We start from the raw sequence: 27,097 nt of genomic DNA, 5'->3' as shown, positions 1-27,097 counted from the left end.
CTTGTAATGATTCAACAAGTGTTTGGGGGACAGAGCATGAGCTGTATGCATGTGTTTGAGTGCCGGCTTAGTTCCGGGCCAGCCGTACAGGTGTTGAAGATGATGCTCACACTGGAAGGCCCGATGGCCACACAACACAAGACATTTTCTTTGATACCAAGGGAATTGTGCATGAAGCATTTGTCCCACCCAACCAAACAGTGAATTCTGTGTACTACTGTGATGTTTTGCAATGGCTCCATGAAAATGTGTGGTGATGACGGCCCGAACTTGGGCGTCAAGGGAACTGGCTGCTGCATCACAACAAAACGCCCTGCCACACGTCCTTGCTCACCAGGACCTTTTTGGCAAAAGACAACATGGCGGTTGTACCCCACCCACTGTACTTGCCAGATTTGGCACCTTGTGACTTCACGCTATTCCAAAAACTGAAACTCAAGTTGAAAGACCGTCAGTTCAACACTCTAGAGAGGATTCAAGAAGCATTGCTGGTGGTGATAAAAACCCTCAAAGAACAGGACTTCCAGAAAACGTATGACCAGTGGCAGAAGCACTGGGACTGGTGTGTATGTGCAGATGGGAACTACTTCGAGGGTGATAGTGACCATTAGTCCACAGGTAAGGTTTTCAAGAGATGGCAGCATAGTTTCAGTATCTATTATTGTGAAGAAATATAAGAGCCTGTTTTTTTGTACCGAGTCAGTCAGTCCACAGCCAAGTTTCAGATGAGGAACCTGTCTTGGCTATAATGACAACAATGCATCAAGTTAACAGTGTAATAAGTGTTACACTGTTAGGCAGTGTGTTAAAAACAGTCACAGCATCTGCTCCATATGTACCTTTCTATTCTTCAAGAACTTCGAACATTGTGGTTAGGTTTTTACTACTCGTAGATGTTCAACAGGAAACTATTGTAGCAGTATCTATTAATGAGGCTTATCGAAAGTTAAACAATAGTGCAGTGGCCATATATAACAGTGTATTATTGGGAGGCTTAAACAGTGAAAGTAAACTACTGTGAAATGCAACTGTGCACCTGTTGGCTACATTATTTACAGTAGTCGGTGTCCAAATTACAAAACCCATTTTTCAGCCATTGTAGCAACACATTACATCGACACGGAGGACAGTCAATGAAGAAACAAAGTAGGCAAACCCTACATATGGTGCCCCAGGTGAGGAATATTGCATGTGGGCACAATAAACTAGAATTCACAAACTGTGACAGTGAAGTGCGAACTCGAGCAGTTAACTGGGATTTAAATGGAAGAGATCCTACAGCCAATCAGCGCTGGGGTTTCAAGCCCACAGTAGGATAGCAGCCAATCAGTGAGCAGGTTCTAAGGAAGCAGCCATTGAGTACAGGAGCAGCAAGCAGGTGGACAGCTGACTGAGATAAACAAGACACCTCGCCGAGAGAATTACAACTTGCTGCAACCGTGCACATCCAAGATGACAATGACAGCAGAGCAGCAGCAGACGAGTGATTAAAAACAAGGTAATTCACTGCAAAAGCTGTTTTGTATTAAGTGATACATAATGAGTGACCTTAACAAACAAGACAGTGTGACTGAGAATAAAGCTGAAGAGATTAAGTTGTTGAGTGAACAGATGGCAACAAGTGTAGTGATGCATAGTGAACGAGTGAATAAAAGTTACTGTTCTGTTGTAAAAAAGGAATCCTGTGAAAACTGTAAAAGTGAAATCGAAAAACTAAACGAACGCATTTCAAGTTTACAAAAAATTGTAGATGTTCTAAGATGTGAGATTACACATATAACTAATGAAAACTGTGAGCTGAAGAAGTTGCACCATATTCTAAATGATAAAACAATTAAGGCACAAAACGGGAACCTGGTAGGTTATGAGAAGTGGAAAGGAAGCGATAGACAGGCATCAAAGGCAACAAATGAAATTATAATTGCAGATAAAAGCGGGTATAGTGTTCTGTCGAATAGTAGTGATGCCTGCAATAAGGATAAGCAAAACGCTAGTGAAGTGATACAAGACAGTGAAACAACGTCCGAGTGGATAAAAGTGTCGCTCAAAGGTAATCCCTTGTCCACTAAAACAATACCAAACTCCGTAAAATCTATCACATTTTGTGATAAAAACAAATATGACGTTCTGCAACAAAGTGAAAATACAAATAAACAAAAACCGATGTGTGTGACAAAGAAGAAAGAATCAAAAGTCGACGTCTTTGGAGATGGTCATGCCAAAGGAATTTCTCAAGAACTGCAAGTAAATAGTAAATCAACAACAGTCACAGGCATGGTTAAACCAGGTGCTGGATTCAAAGAAGTGACGAAAAACATCGTAAAATATAACTATGACAAGCAGGACAGTGTGGTAATTTGTGCTGGAGCTAAAGACATTTGTATTGTATTGTATTGTATTTTTATTGATCCAGGCAATCATAGTATTGTACAGCTGTACATATGATATTGGATAGGTCAAGAGAGCTATTTACAGTAATTTTTACAAATTGATGTTTACATTATTTTGTAGCAAGGAAATTATCTATCTTCAACAAAACAGTTAATACAAATCAAAGAGATGTAAGGTTTTACATACGATATTGGATAGGTCAAGGGAACATATTTGCAGGTAATATTTAATAAATTGATTTTACATTATTTTGCAATGAGGAAGTTAGCTATCTTTAACAAAACAGTAAATGCAAATGTTGTATGGTAAAATACAAAAAGCCAATACAAATGTAATAGTAAAGTAGTCCAGTGTATTTCATAGACATGCACAGTATATAATTTTCAGACCTAATTGAACATTTATCATATTTTTTACATTTTTAACCCCTTTCAAAAAATTGATCAACTGCATAAAAGCAATGGTCCAAGAGATATTTTTTTAACTTATGTGTGAAGGCTCTTGGGTTCTTTGTTGCTTTGATTCCATTGCGTAAATTATTATACATTTTTATCCCAACATTTAAAACACTTTTTTGGTAGCAGGTAGTTCTGGACTGAATCATATGTAGGTCAGATTGCTGCCTTGTTGCATAGTTATGAATATCTCCATTGAATTTTAGTGTGCAGTCATTGTTTAACAGGTATGACTTGACAAATGAGACAATATTATAAATGTAAGCAGAGGGCAGTGTCATAATGCCATTTGTTTTGAAATTTTGTCTGCATGATTCGTTATGTCTTAGATTACATATTATGCGTATTGCCATTTTTTGCATTTTGAAAATATATCTATCTTCAGGTGAGTTCCCCCAAAGTATGATTCCATACTGTAATGTAGAATGGAAGTAAGCATAATATACATGTATGAGAACAGATTTTGTGACTGATTTTTTGAGTATCCTTAAAATGTAACACACAGTTGAGAGCTTTTTTGAGATATAATTTGTGTGTGTCTCCCACTTAAGATTTTCTGCCAGCCATATGCCAAGAAACTTGACAGAGTCCACACACATAAGCTCTTGGTTACTTAGAATCACATCAGGCATTTCTTGTTTTTGGGATGAGAGTCTGAAGTTGATGTACGTTGTTTTCTGTATGTTTATAATCAGTTTGTTCTCGTTGAACCATTTGCTGAGTGACGACATAAGCGGTTTAATTTTTTGGTTGTGGTCCTCTGTATCAGTACCCGTTATTAGAATACTTGTGTCATCGGTAAATAGTGTGGTATGTCCTGTAGCAAGCTTTGTGCTTATATCATCAATGTATAGCAGAAACAGTATAGGTCCCAGGATTGAGCCTTGTGGCACACCATATCTAATAGGCATTGCGTAAGAGGAGTGGACAGTAGATTGATGGGTAGTTGTATTCTTTTTTTCAAAATTAATTTCAACTTTTTGAAATCTGTTTGACAGGTAAGATTCTAACCATTTGTTTGCAATTCCTCTTATACCTTTATTTGCTAACTTCTTAAGGAGTATGGTATGGTCAATTACATCAAACGCCTTGGATAAAGATACCAGTAGTGATTTCCTTATTATCCAGTGCTTTTAAGGTTTCGTTGAGATACTCATAAATAGCTGTGGTAGTTGTCTTTTGCTTTCTAAAACCATGCTGGTGTTTTGTCAATAAGGATAGTTTATTAGTAAAGTCTTCCAATCTGGCGTAAAATAATTTTTCAAATATTTTTGAGAATGAGCTGAGTTGTGCTATGGGCCGGTAATTGGCTACATCATTTTTAGAGCCCTTTTTGTGAAGTGGGGTAATTTTAGAAGTCTTTAGTAGGTCAGGGAAAACTCCATTTGTAAAGGATGCATTTATTATGTGGGTTAGGGGTTCTACAATGGATTCTCCACATTTCTTTACAATTAAATCAGGAATATTGTCACTACCACTGGAGTACTTATTCTTTAGTCCTTTTATAACTGTAAGTACTTCAGGACTGGAGACTGTGTGAAGAAACATTGATGCCTGTAATGGTACGTTTTCTATTAGTGTTTGGTGTTGAGTATTTGGCCTGTGGCAGTTGTTCTTTATCAGGTTTTCTGCTATTTTGCTAAAATAGTCATTAAAACCATTTACTATTTTTTGGGGATCTGATGTGACTTCATCATTTAGGTTTATTTTTAATGTTTTGTTTGTAACATGCTGCTTACTGTTTGTTTCATTTTTTACAACTGTCCACAAGCCTTTCATTTTATTGGTAGATTCCTTTATAAATTTACCATTGTATAATTTTTTTGCTTGTTGGATAACTTTCCTATAGATTGCAAAATAGGTCTTACAGTATGACCTAAACTGATCATCGACGTCATGGTGTTTCATGTGATTTTTTAAGTCACGCTTTTTTTGGCTGGAAATCCTTATCCCTTTTGTTACCCATGAGTTTGTGTGTTAGTTTCCGATTTTCCTGGATTTCAGTGGAAATGCAGTATTGAAGTGGTGGAGAAATGTTTCATGGAAGGAATTAAATATGTAGTTTACATCATTTTCTTTATAGACCTCTGCCCAGTTTTCAGCCCTTAACAGATAGTTAAAAAGCCTTATATTATCATTATTAAATTGCCTTTGCATTTTAGTTATTGTGGGATATTGTCCTATGTAATTTAAATTCGCTGTTAGTATTTGGGCTTCATGGTCACTGTAACCTGTGCTGATGACTTCGATTGAGTGGTGCAGTTTGTCTGTGTTTATGAAAATCTGATCTAGAGCTGTTTTTGAATTTTTTGTAATCCTGGTTGGTGTGTTTACAGTTGGGGATAGGTTGAATGAATTTGTAATATTCAACAATTCGTCTTTGTTTTTTCCAGGTGTGAGGAAGTCAATATTAAAGTCTCTATTTATTAATAGCTTTTTGTTTAGTGAGTGAATTTTTGTGAGTAGTGCTTCGAGGGAGTGTTTGAAGGTTTGGATGTTCCCATCAGGGGCTCTATATACATTCAGTATCAATAGGTTATAGTCTGTTAAGATAATTAAGGAGAATTCAAAGTCTGTTTCTATTTGCATATTATTGTACTTTGTGAGGCTTTTGTATCTTAAAAATTTTTTGACATAGATTGCTGTACCACCTCCCTTACTTTTGTTCCGACAAGAATAACCAGCTAGAGTAAATTCGCCAAGTGGTTTTTTTTAAATTTTGTCTTCTGTTAACCAGTGTTCAGTAATACAGAGAACATCTAAGTGTGGTTTTGCTTTTAGGAAGAGATCTATTTCTAGTAACTTATTAAACATTGACTGCACATTATGGTGTAATATTTTAAAGGATAATAGTGACTGTTTTCCAATGGAATGATTTTTGACACCACTCACCGGGTTTTCATGTAGTTTTGGTTCATGAAAATTTTGCTCTGCACCTGTTTTCCTTTGGTTTGCTGCTAGCAGGGAGCTACTGGTGTTCGTGCCCATAAAAAATCCTGGCTGTGGGCTGGAGGTCTGCGTTTTCGTGTTGAAGACCTTGTCACAGTTTCCAGTGGTACTGATTTGGAGTGTGGCTGCACATTTTTTGCTGTTTCCACTTGGATGTCGTGGGCTGACTGATTTGTGGCACTTGACGAGATATTTGCATAGGATGTTGTTGGTGACTTAGTGCTGACTGTGGATACCTTCTTCTTTTCTAAAACTGTTTCTGGTGTTTTCCTTGATGACCCTGACTGCATATTCACTTTTGTTGTTGTTACTGATGGATCTTCAGCTCCTGGTGTTGCTGTTGGTTCAGCTGCAGTATTGCTCATTCTTCTGAGATTGTCCACCAAATTAGCTTCATTGGACCACGAATATGTTTGATGTCCTGGTGTAACACGTTTTATGGCACTTCTTGTTACCAGTGGACTTTTGATGGCATTCAGCAGATTAACACACAGTTTCTTTTTCCCATTTTTATGTAAGTGAAGCCCATGCCTGGTGAAGTCTTTCCGATGGAGGAAGCTATTTACATCTAAAACTCTGATGTGTTCATGTAAGATGCCTTCTGCATCAAGTAACTGTTCATTTGGTAGATTTTGCAGTTTTCATTTGGCATGTCATATCTATACGGTATTGTGCATAGAATTAGTTGTGTGTGCCTAGTTTTTGCGATCGTTTCATCTAGTGATGTCATAAAACCACGTTTTGATCCATTAATATCGTTTGCACCAACTAAGATGACAACATAATCATTTTGTCCTAGACTAGACGTTTTGTTTTGTATATTGCATGTTGTTTCTTTGAATATAGCATTTGGCTTTATCAAAGATGTAAATTTATAGCTAGTTGTTGAAATTTCGTTCAGTACTTCTGCACAGTTCCTACTGTGACTATCTGAAAACAATGCTATGAAAATGTATAAACAGCTCGTGAGTGTTTTGCTAGTACTGTCAAATACAAACATTTTACTGGTGAACTTTAGCCACAGGCATGATTTACCTGAATGGTCATGTGTGAATAAGGAAATTCACAGAATTAATGCGAAACTTAAAAGTAGTTGTAGGCTATTCAGCAATGTGAAATTAATTGACTCAAGCACATTTGATAGAGAATGTTTTACGAAACATGGGCTTCACCTTAACAGAAATGGGAAGGCCAGGTTAGGAACCTTAATAAGGCAAGCAATTAAATGTAATTACAAAGCGACAGCCACTGTACTGGGATGGTATAAATCTCCAATAGCAGAAACACCAGCACAAACAGCAGCAGCACGCAAATGGACCATCCGAAAAACAGTAGTAACAGAGGAACCTACTACTGGACCAACATTAGCAGAACTAACAACAGAAGCAATAGTTACAGCATCAAAAACCAACCAACCAGAATCATTAGCAGTCACAGCAACATCAGAAGCAGTAGTTCCAACATCAGTAACCAAGCAACCAGAATCACTGGCATTCACTGCAACAGCACACAGCAGCAGCAGTGGTAATAGGAGCAGTCATCGCACCAGAAGAAGGCAGCCACCCTTGAGAAGCCAGGATTTTTGCTGGGGCAAAACAGTGAACAACAGCACATAACAGGGAATCAGGGAAATATTTGCAAGCAGAGGAATCTACAACAAGGTATGAAATCTGGTAACAGTGTAAGAGAAAATGCATGAACAGAGTGAAAAGTCACAGGTCAGTCGGACTGTTCAAATCAGCTAAGAATTATGAGTCTGAACATTCAGTGTCTTAAAAACAAGTACCTTGAACTTGAGGTAGCAGCAAATAGTGACCATATTGATTGTTTATGTGTTATGGAACATTGGTGCAAGGACAGTGAACTAAACAGCGTAAACTTAAGCCAATATAAACTTGCCAGTCAGTACTGTAGGCAAAATGCCAAAGGTGGTGGTGTATGCATTTATCTAAATCCCAAGCTTAAATTTAAGTTAAGATACAAAGCTAAACCATTAATCATAGAAAAGGATTTTGAGGCAGTAGCCATTCAGTTATATAGTTTAAAGAAGAAAATAATTATTGCAGCAATTTACAGGTCACCATCTGGAGATACTGAAGTCTTTCTTAAGAATTTGGAAGAAATGCTCAACATTTTCTCAAATGAGAACTCTACCATAGTTCTTTGTGGTGACTTTAATATTAATCTATTGGTCCAGAGTCCAGTAAAAAACAAGTTTTTAGACATACTAAAAAGCTTCAACATGTTTCCCCACATATCAGCTCCCACTAGAACAACAAATTCCAGTGAAAGCCTAATAGATTACATCTTCTCAAACGTGGACACACATGAAGTTGCAGTTACAAATGTGAATATAGGATTATCAGATCATAATGCACTAACCTTTAATCTCACTGCAACTCCCAAGGAGGAGGAAAATGAAAAGAGTACAAACGATTTTTCTCTACTGAAAATTGTAATCAGTTCAAAAATAATTTAAAAAATGCAGTTTGGTCAGAGGTCCTGGCACAAACAAACACAAATGATGCTTACAATATATTTGCTTCCACTTTTATGACATACTTTGAAATGTTTTTCGCAAAAAAGCTTTTGAGTTATAGATCATCTGGATCCAAAGGGATCTGGATTACACCCGGAATTAAAAAGTCAAGTGAAACCATGAAATTACTAAGTTTAAAGTGAAAAACATGTCATGATCAGCAGTTTGTTGGGTATGTGAGGACATACAAAAAGACTTACCGCAAAGTAATAGCAAAAGCAAAATTATTAAGTAATGATAGATTAATAAGGCAGGCTAGTAACAAGTCCAGAATGATGTGGAAAATGGTAAACAAAGAAACTGGGGGTCAAACTAAAGAACAGGAAATCAATCTTAAAAATAATGAAAATATTCCCATAGAAAAAGATGCCATGGCAAACTATGTAAACAATTATTTTGTAAATATTCCGCTTACTTTAAGTAGTAAATTTAAGCAACAACCAACAGTGACGAGTCCAATGGCAAATACCAGCATGATGGCAATCCCAACAGATGAGCATGAAGTTCTAAAAGTCATTAAATGCTTGAAATCCAAAATGTCCTCTGGGTTGGATGATGTACCTGTATTAATAATTAAGAAAATTGCTCCATGTGTTGTCAGACCTATAGTGCACATAGCAAACTTGTCCCTTAGTGAAGGGATATTTCCGGACAAACTTAAAGTCTCTAAAGTGATACCTCTATACAAAAATGGTGACAGACATAAAATAGAAAATTACCGACCTATATCTCTCCATCCAGCCTTCTTCAAAATACCTGAGGGATTAATCAAAATCAGGGTACAACATATCTAGAAAAACATAAACTAATAAATAACAGTCAACATGGCTTTCGAGCAGGGCACAGTACAGAAACAGCCATATTGGACTACACAACAGAAACAGTAAGAAATTTGGAGTCAAATAAACAGGTTGCTGGAATTAATCTAGATTTATCCAAAGCCTTTGATACTGTGAACCATGTAATATCACTAGAGAAACTTGATGCAATAGGCATCAGGGGTACTGTTAAAAAAGGGTCTGAATCTTGTCTGCAAAACAGATCACAAGTTGTTGAGCTGAGGTCATCCAACAATCTTCACAATTTTAAACTCATATCTGAACCAAAACAAATTGAAATAGGTGTTCCACAGGGCAGCATTCTGGGCCCATTGTTACTTTTAATTTATATCAATGATATACAGGCTCCAGACAGCTCAGCCAAAATTCTACTATTCGCAGATGACACGAGTATCATAATTAGTGATATAAAAGAATCAATGTGTACTACAGCAGAGAAAATGCTCTCATACATACAGTCATGGTTTTATTCAAATAAGCTGACATTAAATACAAAGAAAACAAACTTTATACAGTATGGAAGCATGTGTCAAGGGGAAAATATGTGCCTTATGCTGGATAGCAAACAAATAGAAAAAGTGTGCACCACAAAGTTTCTGGGGATGCGAATTGACCAAGATTTAAACTGGAATGAACACAGTGTATACCTTACCCAGAAACTTAGCTCAGCATGTTTCGCCTTAAGAATAATATCCAAGGTACGCAGCAAAGAATGTATTAGAGCGGTGTACTTTAGTTATTTCCAATCAGTTGCAAGCTATGGCATAAGTTTTTGGGGTAAAACCAGGTCAAGACTAAATGATATTTTTATTATGCAAAAAAGAGCTATTCGTATCATGACACACAGCCCACCACAAACTCACTGTAGACCCTTATTCAGACAACTAAAGATACTTACAATACCATCAATATATATTTTTAAATGCCTGGAAATGATAAGTAAAAATATCTGGGATCTCCAGACCAACTCAAGCTACCATGATCACAATACAAGGCATTGTAAAACTCAAATGGCTCTGAGCACTATGGGACTTAACATCTTAGGTCATCAGTCCCCGCATTGTAAAGACTTCCACATTCCCTATGTAGCAAAAACTAGAAGTCAGAAACATGTTAGCCACTTAGGAATAAAGCTTTTAAATGCACTTCCAACTCAAATTAAAGAACTGAAAGCCAAAAATAATTTCAAGCATGAAGTAAAAAAATACTTGATGGAAAAATGCTACTACAGTGTAAATGAATACCTGTCTCAGACTGTGAATTGAAACCTGTAATTATTTTAAAAAAATTGAAACTAATTTAATGATGTTTCCAAGTTTGTAATTATGGTACTTAGGAAAAAACTGTTAAATATACATAATACATTTTGTGTATATCCGTAATACGTTTTGTGTATAAGGCATAGTTCATGTTCTAAAATTGTTTATCATGAGCACATACTTTTGTTTTTTGGGTAATAAGTTCTTGTACACTACTTATGTACTATGTGTATGTAATTTGTTTACTGTTTGTATATGTTTGTCAATTTATTATGTGTATGTGTTGTTATGTGTTATGTGTAATCAAATGACAAATCCTATATCACATGTGTGATCTATTGGATGCTAAATAAATAAAAGGCGTAGCAAAAGTTAGCAAGGGCAAAAGTTTATGGCAGATGGAAAAGTAGAAGTGATGTTAATGCAAATTATGAGTAGTTTGAATAATATGGAAAGTAGTATGAAAGAAGACATGACTAGCTTAAAGGACAAACTACAGGAAGAAATAAAGGTAGTTGACTCTAATCTTTTAGAATTAAGTAAGACGTCTGATGCATTAGTTAAAGATTGTGAAAATACTAATGAGAAATTAACATTGAGTTGTAAATGTGTGGAAGAGAGAGAGAAGCTTTGTGATGACAATAGTATGAAAATGGGTTTCCGAGAAACAATGTCCTGAAAATAGGGTTAAACTTGAGAACCAAATTGATCAGATTAAAAATGATTCAGAAACTGAGGTAGAAACCACGTGTGCAGTAGTGGTAGAGGAAAAACTGAAAAAATTAAATGAAAATGTAAATTCAAAATTGACTGAAATGGAGAAAAATTTGGAAGAGGTAGAAAATCTAAACCATAGAGAAAGTGACAGTGGGTCTGATTCCAACAGCAGGTGTAATGATGAGAGGAATGATGAATCCAGTAGTGATGAGAATGGGGTATTTGAATTTATAATTGATAATGAGGGCAATGTGTTAAGTAAAGAAAGAATAAAGGAGGATAATATTACGCCTAGTGAAGGGTTGGAGTCTGAGACTGGTAATGAGATAGAGAACCATGCTATCTGTCATTTGACTGCATCTGATAATTATTTTGGTAAGCAGGATGTTAGTGTTTCTAGGGAAAAGATGAATGAGGATTTGTTGTATGAAGAAGATCATGTGGTAAGTAAGAAGGAAGTGTGTTACCTTGTAATAACAGAAAGTGTACAAGGTATACATATTAAATGTTTACTGGACAGTGGTAGTGATTTGAATGGCATCTCACAGGCATTTTTTGAATCTATTAAGAACACAGAGGATATAGTAGTAATGCATGTTTCTGGAATAAAAATTATTAAATTATTGGTGCTATTGGTTGGTAAGTTATCACTGAGTGTGATACAAGAGATACTACGAGTGGTGATATTCGCAGGACAGTTGTTGGAGTGGAATTTCTTGCTAATTCAAAATCTCAGCAGTGACGTAATATTTGCAACTAATGTCTTGTGTAATTAGCAAGTGGGGGGTTCACCATTCCGTGTTGGATTCATTAAGTGGCAATAATGCGTACCCCACCTGTCTGTCTCATGTTTCAGGTTTCTTGAGGCAGTTAAACTCTTCCCCTATCATATCTGTAGTTTATAAGCGAATCTGAAACATTCTTTCTTTGACTGTCATGTGATTTGTGCAGTAGAATGATCTAGCATAGGGATATTTTAGAAAAGGTTTCTCCAGTGTTTCTATGTGTGTGCATGTATATACACATGTGGCGACTATCGACCAAGTCGCGGTTAATATCTTTGTTTTTGGCAAGCTCTTTGCCCCAGTCTGTGGTCGCGCGCGAAAGTGTACGGACGTGTACCGAGAATTCAGAATGTAAACAACTGTATATGTGTGCTTACGAGAAATAAAAATAGTGTTTATTACATGTGGTGTAGCGTGCATCATTGGATTCGGCAACCCTACAACGCTTATCCATACATATATAGTATGTTGTGTTAGTGATAAGTAATGCAATCATAAGAGGATAGATGTAAATAAAGTGGTACCATGGTTAAAAAAAATTTGTCAAACAAAGAGGTAAGGTAAACAGAAAATGAAAGGTGTCAGCATATGTGGAGGATAATTAACATCTGAAGTAATCAGCTCCTTGGTGCAGCAGCAGAGGCAATATGCAGTAAAAATCATTTTAAATACTAGATCTTAATATTAATTATGTTATAATAGAAGTGTTTGTGTTCAGTGTAAATCACCACCAGAAGGATGTTCTTACTCACTGGTCTGAAGATGACCACAGTTGTGGTCGAAACCAGTGACAGGAATAAATAATTTGTGATCAAGACTGTTTTTGATAGTAAATATTTGTAACAACACTGATCACTGAATACTCCCACAATGTATTCAAAAGTAATTAATCATAGTAGCCTGGAGAAATGTGTTTGGAAAGAGTAAGTAAGGTTTGTAAGTATATAGCCCTTCAGGCTAGAATCTTAAGCAATTTGATGGAATACAGTGAAATTATAGTTTTTCTGAGTGATAATTTTGTCTGTTCAGTAATGAGAGTTAAGTCTGTCTTAGCATAAGGATCTGTTGCCATGGAGTGTTTTTCTGTAGAATCAGTTTTGCATTAGATTAGCAGAACAGTTGTTTATTTATTAGTTAATGAAGCAATATGGAAATAATAAAATAATGTCAGGGTCTTAATGGTTAGGGAGCCTGTCTCTGCAGTGGGGATATTTTTTTTAATGCACTCCACTAGTCAACGAAGTAAGAAAGGTAAGTAAAATATTGGAGCTGACAGACATGATTGAGTAATGAAACAGATAACTGTACAAACAAATGTGGTGTACCTGTATTGAGGGTCTAAATTTTTAACTAGGCAACAATGGGTACTTTTTACAATGTGAAATTCATGACACTGCAGTACGGAATGAGAGATTTAACAGAAAGAGCAATATTTTAGTGAAGTACAACTAATATAATGCTGCTTCATTGGATCAACAGGTTGTCTGAAAACTGCTATTTGTATTCAGAGAGGTAATACTGGAACAAAGAAAAGTAATTTTGCTGAATAATTGATAGCTGTGATACTAGAAAGGTCAACTATTTGGTAACATTTTGTGATTTTGTGAGAATTTAATTGTCAGGTTGAATGAGAGTAGTGCTCAGGGTGGTGTAGTGAAGTAGAACAATGATTTGGTACAACTTCCATCTCCTTAATTTTGATTTGAGTAGTAATTAAGTTATGTGATGGTGACTCTACTCTTTTTTTATAATGTAATGATTAGTACATTTATGCTACTGCATGTCTTGAATTTTTGCTATTTTGCAAATGAAAAGGAGACCTAGATCTTTCAAGTTTAACCAGTTTTAGACATTTATGACTTAGAGTAATGTTTTATAGTGTAATATGCTCTTCATTTTAAAATTTTTTCTAGTCACCACCTTTCATACCATAGTCAATTTTAGTGCTAATTATTGTAATGTAATGAAAACTATGTAATTAATTCACTTATTTATTAGGTAATGACTATCATTTGTCATTAGTGTTTAACAATTTTTTTTTCCTAGACTTAAGTCAGAAGTAAAAGTAAGTGTACTAAAGTAGGGTACTTTTTCTCTTTTTTTTTGTGTACAGTGGTGGAGGAGAACCACCTCCAAGGGGACTGATAGCAGTGCATTTCCTTGCTAACTGTCTAGTGGACCTGTTGAAGGCATGAACAACTTGGTTAGAAAGTGTGTGAAAAGCTCATTAAAAGTATGAACGTGTTTGTGATAAATACTGAACATTAAGCAAGTAAAATTTTCTGTCTATTGCAACCCATTAGGATTTATTTTGTTTAGCAAGACAGGATTTGTTACAAAGTGATATGTATTTTAAACTATAATCTTCACTTAACAAAAATGGACATCACTTATGAGGAAGATGTGTAATTTTTGTTCAAAATAAACTTGTGGATATTTTGTGATATTGTACAATAATACATTGTATGTAATTATTTCGTATGGGGATTTTTATATGGCCAGTTCACATAAGTACGAATTTGAAAAAATATATATACTATAGTTTTGATCAGATTTCTTATGTAATATTTTTTTTATTTGCATTTTATGCCCAATTTCTGGTGTCACTTATGGTCATTGAATTGCCGATTTAGTTATTTGCAATATCTATCTGGTCAATCCAGTGAGGGGGTGATGTGACAAAGCAAGCTGGGATATTTTTACTTCCCCTCTTGTTTTGCCATCAGCCAGCTTAAATTCATTTTTTTCATTTTTGAACTAATTACTATTAGCATATGTGAATCTAATATCAATTTTCATAAAAGAGGAAGGTTGACCCTCAGTTTTATAGAATATATCAGATCTAGTTTTATATATGTAACTGATTTTCTAATTTATTTTGAGTATTTCTAGTTAGTATCGTTTGCTATAGGGTGAAATCAGTAATTGTTTAGTAACTTAAATTCTACTGTTGATGTATAGACAAATATGAATTCTGTAATAATTGCAAACATTTGGAAGAAGAAATACTAGTAATCTTAAAGTCTCTATTTGGCTCTCTTCGAAAACATGTCAGCATAGCCAGCCCTCAATTAATTCCAAAGTAATTAACAGTTTTGTCAAAAGTATTGTTTGCGTAATGATATTTGTTAATTTCATGATTTAAAGAAATAATTCAGCTTAACCCTTGCTGTAGAAGAAACTGTTATAAAGAACCAATTTTTCAATGTATTCAGTTAATTTAATGAGCTGAGTTTTAATTGTAATTTCTGTAAATTTAACTTCGAACAATATGTAGTTTCAGTACCTATTATTGTGAGGATACATAAGGGCCCAGTTTTTTGTACCTAGTCAGTCAGTCCATGGCCAAGTTTCAGATGAGAGACCTGTGTTGGTTAGAATGACAACAATGCATCAAGTTAACTAGTTAACTATGTAGTAAGTGTTACACCATTAGACCATGTGTTAAAACAGTGACAGCATCTGCTCCACAAGGACCTTTCTATTCTTCGAGAACTGTGAACTTTTTGGTTAGGTTTTTACTGCTCGTAGATGTTCAACAGGAAACTATTGTAGCAGTATGTGGATGTACACCTGCAAACTATTAATGAGCTTATCGGAAGTTAAGCAATAGTGAAGTGGCCATATATAACTGTGTACTATTGCGGGGTTGTAAACAGTGAAAGTAAACTACTCTGAAATGCAACTGTGCATCTGTTGGCTACAATATTTACAGTAGTCAGTGTCCAAATTACAAACCTCATTTTTCAGCCAGTGTAGCAAGGCAGTACATCTACACTGAGGACAATCAACAAAGAAACAAAATAGGTAAACTGCAACAAGTGCTTGCTATGTTCAAGTTCCCCGTGAAAACCACATGAAAGAGAGTAGCATGTTCAAACAGACACACAAACGGATACATCAATTTATATAAAACTTTAAATCATATCAAGATTTGATATTGATGAAATAAAGCCTGTATGGTGTTACCCGTGAAAATCACTGAAAATTCATCTGGCAACTTTGGAGATTAGCATGTTCAAACAGAGAAGCACACAGATAGAACAGTTTTAGACAAAACTTTAAATCACAGTACTTTCTTTTCCCATGATTTGATTTTGATGAACTGAAGCCTATACAGTGCCCCAAGGTACGCTGAAGTTATATATTAAATCACCATCAAAATTATTGTAGTAGTTTTGGAGAAGCTTGTTCAAACAGAGGGAGAGATAGAGATGACAGTTTTACAGATTTTTTATTAGTGTAGATATGAGACATTATGATTTTCAGCTCTTAGTCTCACACTTTTGAAATTATAATTCTATTTCTCATATTTGTAAGTTCATTACCAGTGATTTTTCTCCCACCATATTATACCAACTTCATTACCTTTTACACCATCACGTGTCTCACACCCAGAGTAATGAGCTTACCTGTTGAACTTTGGGCTTTGAACTCAATTTCAATATTTCTCTAATGCTGTGGAATTGTGCAATACAGCAAGGTCATTTCACTGTATGATAAAAATGAACATCCAGGTAGTTGCCAATCTCAATACTATTTGTTCTCATAATTTTATGGTGTACACAAAAATTTGTACTTTTTCAGTTACTTTGTATCTTGGACAATTGCTGAATTTTTTTCTGCTTTCTGATTTCCACTACCACCACACAGAATACGTTCAAGAATAAATAGTAAAGAAAGATCAAGGTTTTCATAGAGAGTAATAACCACTGCTCATTGTGACTCCTTGCATCATTTTCTAGAATTTTTGAGAAGGTACTGTAATCTAGGACTGTCACCACCTGGATATACTTTTACGGAAAATGTAATAAAAAATTTAAATGATAAAATATCACCATTTGGAATGTTCTGTGGCTTATAGAAGGCATTTGAATGTGTCAATCATAATATATACATATTATGAACTGAAGATCAGAACCGCTGCTTCGATTTTGTCTTTCCTGGTTATCTGGATTCAAATTCACTGAAGATTTTCTTTTGCAGAAAATTGATAATTTCCATTAATTTAAGCTACTGTTTTGACATTGTTTATGTTGGGCCTCACCAATATGCAGAATGAAGGAAACATGTTGGGTTACAAGCTTATGCACCATCACAATTTGTACATTTTACAAACTTTGGGCACGTGGTAGGAATAAAATTGCTATTGTTATTATGGAGTAATTAAAAATTAAAGTTCCAATATTTCTAGTTGTCAAAAGACAGCTGTTTTTATATATTTCAAAGTAAAAAACAAATTATATCTGCAATAGAAATATGACATGATAATTTTTGAGTCATAATTAGGCATACTAATATTTTAATTGGTGATGGTTAATGGAATTGTAACTACAACTAGATAGAAATGTAAAGTTTTAATCGTACAAAATTTAGTTAATTGCATCTTGGCCTTTCATTCAATAAAATTAATCCCTCTGTTTGCCTGAAAACGATAGGATGATTAACCTTTAAGTAAGTAAAATGATATATGCAAATTAACAAAATATATAGTTGTAATGATAAAACATGTAATTTATAATCTTAATAGAAACAAAGTCTTTCCTGTCTTTGTAAGAAATTATTCACATTTATTTTGTGTAAATTTCTATGTAGTTTGGGAAGATGTATCTAAATTTTTTTAATTGTTAAACCTAAAAATTTAATATGTAACAGTGACAGTAACTGTTTAAAATCACATAAATAGAGGTGATTTATATGCTGCTATATCTCAGTTGGAGTTCAGTTTGATGTCAGTCATGAGACAGTGTTAAGTCAATTTTACACGTAGTTTGCTGCTGAACATCTAGTGTGTGAAATAAAACTCATAATGAACACAAATTCCTGGAGCTTAGTAATATCATTACATGATTCCTGGTTGGTGATGCAGTAACATCAAGATGAACCTAAGGTAGCATTAAGAAGCAGCACCCCAGATTGCACAAGATATGTCTTATTTATTTGGTGGAGGATATCCGTAATATGATGTGGTATTCTGTTTTCTTGTGTTAAGCAATGATAAACATTATGAACTTCACTGCATAGACATCATTTTTCACCACATTATATTTACAGAAGACATTGAAACAATTCAGAGGTGGCCTGCTGGATTTGTTACTGATTGGTTTGAACAACAGGCAAGTGTTATGGAGATGCTTTGAGAAAAACTCAAATGGGAATTTCTGGAGGGAAGGTGATGTTGTTTTTGAGGAATGATACTGAGAAAATTTAGGTAACTGGCATCTGAAGCTGACTGCAGAATGATTGTGCTGCTGCCAACATATATTTTGCCTAAAGACAACAAAGATGCAAGAAATTATGGTTCATATGGTGGCATATAGAAAGCGGCTTTTCCCTCTATCTGCAAGTGGAACAGGAAAGGAAACAACTAGTAGTGATACAGGTTACCCTCTGCCAAGCAGTGTATCATAGCTTTTGAGTATGTATGTAGGTGTAGATAGGACAATCAACATAAAATGTCTGGCCTTTTCTGATGATACAGCCATCATAACAAACAACAGAAAAGAAGCCAAAGAAGCTATAAAGACACTATACCAAATCTGAGCCAAACAGGACTACAAATGTCATTTGGAAAAAAGCAGTACATAGACACAAAATTCACAGAAAGACACTCACTGATGATGAAGTGTGGAAAGATAACACAAGTAAAAAGGTTCTAATACCTGGGAGAGATTATACAGATGACAGGAATGAACTTGACATTCAATGAAGAAAAGATCACAAAATTACTAAAAAGCATACAGATTTACACAGAAGCATTACAACAAAATATTTCCATTAAAGTCAAATAAGGTTCTATAAGGAAGTAGTCTTACCAGAGGACATTTATGCCTCAGAAACAACTATAATCAATGGAAGAATGAAAATCAAGGAGATCGAAAAATAGGAGAGGAAAATACTGAGAAAGATCTATGGGACATTTCAGAAAGATAGGACCTCAATAAAGAGACTGACAAAAGAGCTGTAAAAACAGAGGAAGATGATAACACACAACATTAGGAAAAAAGGGGCAAAATTCTACAGAAGTCGACCAGGAAGATTTTTAACATAGTAACAACTAATACAGTGAAAACTAGCTGGTTAAAAGAAACCATGGAAGATCTCAAGACACTGAACATCTCCACAGAATACATGACAGACAGGGAAAAATGCAGAGAAAAAATCAGAAAACAAAAATTTAAGCAAACCCCCAACAAGAGCAAAACAGGAAAGAAGTGAACAGAAGAGAAGAAGGAGGGACAGGGTGAACATATTTTTTGGGAAGAAAAAAGAAAGAGTCTGAAAAAAATTCCATGATAATTGATTACATTTAGTACTCTCTTCAGTGGGAATTAATTATCACAATAATATTAATAATAATAATAATAATAATGCCACTTTATTTGGATCCGGAGGCAGAATTAGCACCATTTGCAGATGATACAAGAATTGTTATAAAGTCATGTAAAAAAGCACCTACAGAGGAAATATTAAAGGAAGTTTTGTGAAGCTTATTGATTTGTCTTGCACACATCAGCTAGCTGTATACTTTTAAAAAAACAGAGCTCATTCAATTGAGAACTGTCAAAAATATTTCACCACCTTTTATCCTAGTTTACAAACAATATAAGGAAAATGATAGATTGCTGCTCAGCATAAGGATGACACACTGAGTTGCAGACAGGCATAATGAAATGACTGTTACAGTTTAGCTTTTGTCCAAAGCCTTCTTCAGAAAAGAAAAGAAAACAGACACATTCATTCACACAAGCAAGACACACTTCACACACATATGACTGACATTTATGGCAGCTCTGACTGGAATGACTTCTGAAGAAAGCTTTGGCTGAAAGCTAACTTGTACCTGTCTGCAGCTCAATGTGTCATCTTTACAGTGAGTAGCAATCTATCCTTTTCCTTATATTGTTGATATTTCAGCCTGAGGTTTCTTCTGTTTAGTATACCAACAAGATATACTAAATGAAGAAGAAAGTTTTTAATTCTTCACTCTGAATATTGATGAAAACTGAAATTTGAAAAACCATAGTGTAGACCTTGTAAAACATTAGGGTTTGGCTACTTTTCACATTAGAACAGCTGTCAACTTTGAGATATTCACAAGTGCAGTATAACAAGGAAAAATGATTTACAATACATTTTGTAAATTTTCATTCACTGGATAACAGTCTAGAGTAACTATTCACTTAGATAAAATGTACTCATTGCACAGAAGAAAGAAATAAGAACTATGAGTAGGACCACACACATACATCTTGAACACATCTCTTTAACCAGCTGGTAATATTAACCACACCTTCACAATACATTTCCTCACTTATAAAACTTGTTGTGTATAGTTCTTTTTTTATTTTATTTTATTTTATTTTATTTAGTCCTTCAAATCCTACATGTATACAATATATACAAGGGTGTTGAACATGGTTATTTATTTACAAGATAAAATACAGTTTGTATTGCAATCCTAAGGACTAGATATTGAAGCAATTTAGCAAAGATTCATACATACAACAAACATTACAGGCAACATACAAAGTAGAATATTCATAATGCATCTTTATTTTTGTTGTTGTATTCTGTCAGACTGTAAAAGCAATGATCAATTAAATATGCCTTTACTTCAGCCTTAAAACTACAGAGTTTACCTGCTGATTTAATATGGTTAGGTAGGTTATTGAAAATCTTTATCCCAGTATGTAGTGAGCCTTTTTGGCACAATGATGTTCTCACCTGTTTCATATGAAGGTCAGATTTTTGCCTTGTATTGTGTGCATGTATATCTTCATTTTTAATAAGATATCTGGGTTTCTATCAATATATTGTTTGATGAAAACTGATGTTTCATAGATAAAAATGCAAGGAAGAGGAAGAACTGACAGTTTTTTGAATATGGGTCTGCATGATTTCGTATTGTTTACCCCATCAATAATTCTTAATATTCTCTTAAGCATCCTGAAAAGTTTAATATTTGTTGTTGCATTGCCCCAGAAGATTATGTCATATTTAATGCACATAGGAGTAGTATACATTTAACAGGCTGGCTTTGCTCCAACAAGTTTTTAAGATCTGTATCATGTAACAGGTTTTGCTTAGTTTTCTTTGCAAATATTCAATGTGTACCTCCCATTTTGTGTTGTTCTGGAGCCAGAGTCGCAGAAATTTTGCGCTGTCAACACTTTCAAGAACTCTGTCCCTAAGTTCTATTTCTATGTTTGGGTGGTGTCTTCCTTTTACATTATAGAAGTTCAGTGCTACTGTCTTTTCTTTGTTTATAATTAGCTTGTTATAGCTGAACCACTGTTCTTCACTGTTCATTGTTTGGATAGCAGAGTCTTTTAGTTTTTCTTCTGTTTTACCACTATTAAGGAAGCTTGTATTGTCTGCAAATTAGAGGGTAGTTTGGCAATACTTGTTGTACATAAGATCATTGACATAGAGGAGAAACAGAATTGGTCCTAATACTGATCCTTGGAGAGATGCCATATTTCACATTTTCATACCCTGAATAGTAGTAGCTGATTTTGTTATGGTCAGTATATTGCACTTCAACAACCTGTTTGCGACCACATAGGTATGTCTTGAGCCACTCATTGGATATACAGGGTTATTACAAATGATTGAAGCGATTTCACAGCTCTACAATAACTTTATTATTTGAGATATTTTCACAATGCTTTGCACACACATACAAAAACTCAAAAAGTTTTTTTAGGCCAATAATCAAGTTCCTCCCACACTCGGTGCAGCATGTCCACATCAATGAGTTCGAAAGCATCGTTGATGCGAGCTCGCAGTTCTGGCGCGTTTCTTGGTAGAGGAGGTTTAAACACTGAATCTTTCACATAACCCCACAGGAAGAAATCGCATGGGGTTAAGTCGGGAGAGCGTGGAGGCCATGACATGAATTGCTGATCATGATCTCCACCACGACCGATCCATCGGTTTTCCAATCTCCTGTTTAAGAAATGCCGAACATCATGATTGAAGTGCGGTGGAGCACCATCCTGTTGAAAGATGAAGTCGGCGCTGTCAGTCTCCTGTTGTGGCATGAGCCAATTTTCCAGCATGTCCAGATACACGTGTCCCGTAACGTTTTTTTCGCAGAAGAAAAAGGGGCCATAAACTTTAAACCATGAGATTACACAAAACACCTTAACTTTTGGTGAATTGCGAATTTGCTGCACGAATGCGTGAGGATTCTCTACCGCCCAGATTCGCACATTGTGTCTGTTCACTTCACCATTAAGAAAAAATGTTACTTCATCACTGAAAACAAGTTTCGCACTGAACGCATCCTCTTCCATGAGCTGTTGCCGAAAATTCAAAGCGTTTGACTTTGTCATCGGGTGTCAGGGCTTGTAGCAATTGTAAACGGTAAGGCTTCTGCTTTAGCCTTTTCCGTAAGATTTTCCAAACCATCGGCTGTGGTACGTTTAACTCCCTGCTTGCTTTATTTGTCGACTTCCGCGGGCTACGCGTGAAACTTGCCCGCACGCGTTCAACCGTTTCTTCGCTCACTGCAGGCCGACCTGTTCATTTCCCCTTGCAGAGGCATCCAGAAGCTTTAAACTACGCATACCATCGCCGAATGGAGTTAGCAGTTGGTGGATCTTTGTTGAACTTCATCCAGAAGTGTCGTTGCACTGTTATGACTGACTGATGTGAGTGCATTTCAAGCACGACATACGCTTGCTCGGTTCCTGTCGCCATTTTGTCTCACTGCACTCTCAAGTGCTCTGGCGGCAGAAACCTGAAGTGCGGCTTCAGCCGAACAAAACTTTATGAGTTTTTCTACGTATCTGTAGTGTGTCGTGAACATATGTCAATGAATGGAGCTAGAGTGAATTTATGAAATCGCTTCAATCATTTGTAATAGCCCTGTACCTCTAATTCCTAATCGGTCAAGCTTCTGCAGTAGGGCATTATGGTCAATGACATCAAAAGCTTTACATAAATCAAGACATATGCCTGTCACAAACTCATTTGCATCCAGTTTAGTATAGATTTCATAAAGAAATTCAAATATTGCACTTTCAGTTGAATAGCCTTTCCTAAAGCCATGCTGTGAAGGAGAGAGAATTTTATTTTTATTTGGGACATCAGACAATCTCTTATAAAAAAAAAAATTTCTAAAATTTTTGAAAACACAGGCAGAAGGGCTATTGGTCTATAATTTGAAACACATTCCAGATTTCCTTTTTCGAACAATGGTTTCAGTTTTGCTGTTTTTAAGCATGAAGGGAAGGTTCCTGATGCCAGTGAGCTGTTGCACAAGTGTGTCAAGGTTTCAGCTAAGGCAAGACAGCATTTTTTAATAATTGCATCTGGTATTCCATCAAATCCACATGAGTACCCTATTTTCAAGGTTTTTATAACTGATAAAATTTCTTCAGTATTTGTCAGTGAAAGAAACAAAGATGTAGACACATTTCTCACACTATTGCATGATGGAGGTGATATTTTGTTGTGTTCTTCCAGTCCACTCACCAACTGTTCACTTAAATTTGATAAATATTTGTTGAAGGACCCTGCAATTTCTGTTGGGCAAGAAATCATTTGTCCTTCATAACACGAGTTCATATTTTTATATTGTTTAGTTTCACTTGTTGTTTGATTTTTTATAACTTCCCATATAGCTTTAGATTTGTTTTTTTGAATTTTCAATGTATTTGTCATTTGCCATTGTTTTAGCTTTCCTTACAACATTTTTGAGGATCCTCTTGTAATTCTTCAGGTACAAATGAAATTCGTGAGGGATTTTCTGTGTCTTTGCTATATCGTGTAATCTTCTTTTTTCTCTGCACAAGAGATTCTAATACCTTTGTAATCCATTTGTTCTTTTTTTTAATGGAAATGCAGCATCAAAGTATGACATGAAGATTTCCATGAATTTTTCAAACTTTTTGTTAATATTTCCACAAGTATATACTTCATACCAAGTTTCTTCACTTAGTCCCTGTATGAAAACGTTTATTTGTTTGTTAGTGAATTTCCTTGCTTCTTTCACAAGTTCCTCAAAGCAATAAACTGTGCATAGTGATCACTGAAGCCAGTATTAAGATTTCTGGCACAGAAAATGTGATTTACATTTGTGTTTATTAATATCTGATCAATTGTCGAGCTAGTTGTTGGTGTAAATCTTGTAGGAGAGTCTATGGTGGCTTTTATGTTATATGTTTCCAGTAGGGTCATCAAGCTTTGCTGGTCTTTTGAGATTTCTTGAAAATCAATATTAAAATCTCCACATATGATCACTGTTTTGTTGAAGTTTTTTATAGTATTTAAAGCTACTTCTATTTGATGAGAGAAATCATTTAAGTTCCCATCCGGTTCCTATATACACAGATGATTATTAACTTTAATGCAGAGAGTTAAACTGCGGATACTTCAAAAACTTTTGCTTCAGCTAAATGTTCAATGGGTTTTATGTTACAATAATCAATGCCACTTTTAATAAATATACATGACCCTCCATGACTGGATGTAATTCTAGAGAATGATGATGAAAGATTAAAGTCCGCAAATTTTGTGACTGACATTGCTTCTTTAGGCAGCCAGTATTCAGTTATACACATTACAGAAGTGTTTTTTAGCTCATCAGTACATAAAATTTCAACTTCACTTAATTTGTTTAGCAATGATTGGACATTTTGATGAATCAGCATGAAATTTCTCTGAGTTTGAGAATAATAAACTAGAAGGAAAACTCACCTGCATTATCCTGTAATTAATCTCCATTTAATTAATCTAATTTTGGCACAGAAAGGAGTGAAATATGCAGCTATAAAACTCTTTGACAATTGACCCATGGAAATAAAAGTCTGACAGACAGCAGAAGTGTTTTCAATTGTAGATTAAAGATATGTTCCACACCATAATGTTTATCACGAATATAACACACTGAACAAGTAAATAATGCTACATGAACAAGAAATTCAGCAACTTCACCATCATAGTTATTAGAGAAGATTTATGTGGAAAGAAGTATTGTGTACAAGGGTTTCTCCATAAGTAATGGCACCTATGGTATATCATACAAACATAAGGCGTCAATTTAATCACTGTAAATACATTTAAAAGCCCATGGTAAACAGTACCAAAATCAACCAACAGATTGCAACTGCATGCAAGGATGGCTCTGTATAACTTCCTGAAACACAGTGTGAGTTTGGCTGTTCTAAAAGATGGGTCCGTCGGCACCTACACTATTCGCCAGAACCAATTCTATGTGACTTCGACCTCAATCCACAACTGAAGAAATTATTCTGTGGGAGGCACTTTGCAAACAGGGCAGACATTGTCACTGCATTTTGGCAAGACATTGCAAACATTAATGGCAATGGCAATACCAATGGCATTCAAAGCCTTCCCCATCATTGACAATGCTTCATGGATCCACTGCAGGGCTATTTTGAAGGACTAATTGATTCTGATCCATTTTTGTTCCATTTGTACTAAAGAAAAATAAATTTACTCAGAGTTCCAATGTAAGTGATTCATTTCATCCTTTGCAGTGCTCTCCTGTACTGGCTCCTACATTATGTTGGCATTCAGATACTTATTGTCTTACCTGGTTCAAAGCACATCATGGGTTTCTCATGTTGTCATATTAATACTACATATACCACAGTTGCCATGACTTATGAAATGACCCTTGCATGCTGATGTGTCTTGTAACATTGGCTCTCAGCATTTAAGAGTGAATATCCACATGATGTATTTTTCCTTTGTATCTTGCATCACAAATTATAGGTAATTTGTGTGGCACTTTCCCTTAGTCTCAGGAAATCTGTGACAAATTATACCTCTTTTTTGACTTTTCTGTATTAACTGAATTTGGGGTCTGAGACTATGAAATAATGCCAAAGAATTAGTAAGCTAAAATGTTTTCAAGCAACCTCTTCTACGGATGAATTAGAATTCTGCTGAATATCAATCTAATATTTACTTTTCCAACAATCTAACTTCTGGTGTCAATACAATTCAAGTCATACTAGATGACTGTCTCTAGATTCTTGACAGTTATGAATGACTTCCATCATTTTTCAATGATGATGTAATAAAATATTACCTGGTCATTTAATCGTTTGGAGGCTATTAAACCACACACTGTTCCATTAAGGGTCGCACTTAGATTTGAACTAGCCACAAAAAGGTAATATATTTTAATATAATATTATATTACCTTATTGCAGCTAGTTTTGGAGCTCTCACTTTCATTATGTCTTATAATGACATACACTATGCTGCAGGCTGAACTGAATGTAAAACACTTAGATTTACTCCAAAATCTCTCTGTTGTCAATTTGGGTTTTAGCCAATTCGTCTGTGAGCTTTACTGCTCTACAGAAGTGCTTAAAACTCTGGGACTTTGTTACATCTGATCCAGTAGCTGATCACTATGATTTTAATTGCTGGAACAGTGCCTTTCACTAATGATTCGGGGTCTTGTAAGATTATCACTATCTTTGCTGGATGGAAAAAAAAAAGAAATGCATTGTGTACACCCCATACAAAATCAGCTACTTAGGTATCAGGCTCTGATGTACAATACACCACTGAGCCATACAGCATACACTATAATTCTGAACCCCATGGAGCATGTCTAGGAATTTACAGCCTAGCTTCTCACAGAACCAACAATGCCTCTTGTTCAAGCTTCCTTCTTGACTCTGAACCAGGATCCATGATTAGTTATGGGTACAATGCAGCAGACTGTGAGCCTTCAGAAATTCCATTACTAAGGCTTGTGTTCTCCACATTATCTTTCACTCAGAATTTTCCAGTAATGAACGTGTAGCCCAGATAACACGAGTCATTCATTCCAATGTGTGTAATAGCAAATTATTCCTGCTTTGGGCAGCATGATGATAGTCTGGTGCAAATTTCTGTAATTGCTAAAGGAATACTACAGAATCAGTTCATAAAGGCACTATAATAAACAAGTATGGTCATGAATCACTGCATACATGAGACACATTCACTCATTGAATCTGGTGTGTTTTGGTGAACATTTCATATCTATAAAAATACAGGTTATTTCAGAAAATAATTTATTATGTCAGGATCACCATTAATCACTATAAACAATAACATTACTGGTTTCAACATATTAACTGCAACTTTCTGATGTGATACTCCAAAAATAGTGTTACTGTAATCTATA

At 35.3% G+C, this 27,097-nt stretch overlaps 1 protein-coding gene across 1 annotated transcript in view; it reads right to left on the bottom strand.

Annotated features, from left to right (window-relative positions):
• LOC124798989 (dynein axonemal heavy chain 10) overlaps window positions 1–27,097 on the bottom strand; it is a 1,080,466-nt gene that overhangs the window by 733,587 nt on the left and 319,782 nt on the right. The window lies entirely within an intron of this gene.

Source organism: Schistocerca piceifrons, chromosome 5 (assembly GCF_021461385.2).
Source record: "Schistocerca piceifrons isolate TAMUIC-IGC-003096 chromosome 5, iqSchPice1.1, whole genome shotgun sequence".
NCBI classification, from domain to species: Eukaryota; Metazoa; Arthropoda; class Insecta; order Orthoptera; family Acrididae; genus Schistocerca; species Schistocerca piceifrons.
The sequence above is the reverse complement of the archived record's forward strand: the minus strand, read 5'-3'. Positions and strand labels throughout refer to the sequence as shown.